At 40.3% G+C, this 2,150-nt stretch overlaps 1 protein-coding gene across 1 annotated transcript in view; it reads left to right on the plus strand.

Moving 5' to 3' along the window:
* The first annotated feature begins 1,474 nt into the window (after window positions 1-1,474).
* The window catches only part of LOC138958066 (uncharacterized), an 11,606-nt gene continuing 10,930 nt past the window's right edge, over window positions 1,475-2,150 (plus strand). Inside the window, exon 1 of the mRNA XM_070329130.1 lies at window positions 1,475-1,673. The gene's annotated coding sequence lies outside the window, so the exon portion shown is untranslated. The remainder of the gene's footprint in view (window positions 1,674-2,150) is intronic.

Here is a 2,150-nt window from a genome sequence, read left to right on the forward strand (position 1 = left end):
CACACACACACACACGCACGCACGCACACACACACACACACACACACAGAGTTTACCTCTTTGCTTCTCGCTTATACATACAGTCACACATACAGTCACACATACAGTCACACATACAGTCACACATACAGTCACACATACAGTCACACATACAGTCACACATACAGTCACACATACAGTCACACATACAAGTACACACTATATTTAAATGAGGCACACATTTTATTTAAGCCAGGAAACTAAACTGAACCTTTTTTGGGGGTACGGCCTGGCTTAATAGGACCCATCCAATCAAATAACGTAAATCAAGATGCGAGAACAAGAATTAATATCGAGAAAAAGAAAACCACCACAATTCTCAATACACTGTTAGCTCACAAAAAGACTTGCACAAGCAGTACTTTTTCCTTAAAATTGACAAACAAACTTACCACGTTAAAATAATTTTCACTACGAATGCTAAAAATCATAGGAGTGTAAAAAACCGTGAAGTAAACATTTGTCATAAAAGTGTGTTTTAGATAGGATCAAATGAAGTGAGATTTACTGATTTAAAAAAACAACAACATACCAGTAATTGGCTCTTCAGTCAAGTTTTTCCGGTGTATGTGTAAGTGAAATGATACATAGTTTTTGCCAAATATGAAATGTGGTTTGGCATCTTTTCATGTCCAAATTCGTGAATAACTGCAATATCATTCATCATGAGAAAAGTACTTTAACTACGTTACATATTGTATACACATATACAAAATCGACTATACATAGAGAATAACACCTTACTTTCCAATATATGTTTCATAGTATGGATAATACATTATCTTAGGTCTTATAACAGTAGCAAAAACAAATCAAAATGGCTTGAAACTCAACAGACACAAACACACACACACACACACACACACACACACACACACACACACACGCACACACACTGTGACACACCCACCACACACAAATTAAAGTGCTATATCTTTGTCGTTCACACACAAAATAAACAATTACCTGTCATCAGAAATAAGTTAAGACATTTAGGCCTAAATATGTTGCACCTGGCATGTAGGAGCAGTTATCACCTTGATCTGAGCTGGCTTTATTTCGGTAATCGGGGAAACCCGAAGGCGAAGGGCAATAATTATTCTACTACGAAGTAGCATGAACTATACAGACAGATAGACACACTGACAGTAACCCACACTGACAGTAACCCAGGCAAGCAGACACACACACACACACGCACGCACGCACGCACGCACACACACACACACACACACGCACGAACGCACGCACGCACGCACGAACGCACGCACGCACGCACGCACGCACGCACGCACAAATACCGGTATACACACACACACACATACACACACACGCACGCACGCACACACACACACACACACACACACACACACACACACACACACACACACACACACACACACACACAACTGAAGCTCGACGTCGAACTGAACTGGCCATCCACTCAAACTGATGGTTTGGTCTGTGACACTGACACACTCCACACAACCACACGAAGGGGAAACGGCTTAGAAACATTACCCAGGAGTGGCCCATAAAAGGGATTTTTTTTAATATCCCCTCACCTGGAATTTTTTTGCAAGCTTTCGTATCTCAGTGCAACTGCGGCCTTCCACGCGAGAAGACGGTTTCAGGTAGGCTTTGCTGTTATTTTGTCTTAAAAAAGAATAACTAAAATCCCGTTTGTCATTTTCGTAGTCAATATTATGTTATCACAGTTTGTGGAGTTTTTACAGCATGTTTTCAATTAGAATTTAAGTCGATCATATCGTCGGACAGTGTTGATTCTCGTGACCCCATTCTTAGAATTGCTGGCGACAATTTCTGTGGTCACTGCCACAGCAAAATAAATTTACATGAATACAATCTTAAATAACAGAATTTGAACCACGAACATTACTGATTTTCTCGAACTTGCCAGATGGGTGTGGGGGGAGGGGAGAGAGAGGTTCATTGCCCTAGATAGGGTAAACTATTTCAACTATTTGAGAACAACATTTGACAAATATAACTGTATGCACAGGTAAAACGATGAAGTGTACTTCACATCACAATTGGATATTCATTCAGATTATAGGGTCAAGCCACAAAATCTCTGCTGACTCAAGCAA

Source organism: Littorina saxatilis, linkage group LG2 (assembly GCF_037325665.1).
Source record: "Littorina saxatilis isolate snail1 linkage group LG2, US_GU_Lsax_2.0, whole genome shotgun sequence".
In the NCBI taxonomy this organism is placed as follows: domain Eukaryota; kingdom Metazoa; phylum Mollusca; class Gastropoda; order Littorinimorpha; family Littorinidae; genus Littorina; species Littorina saxatilis.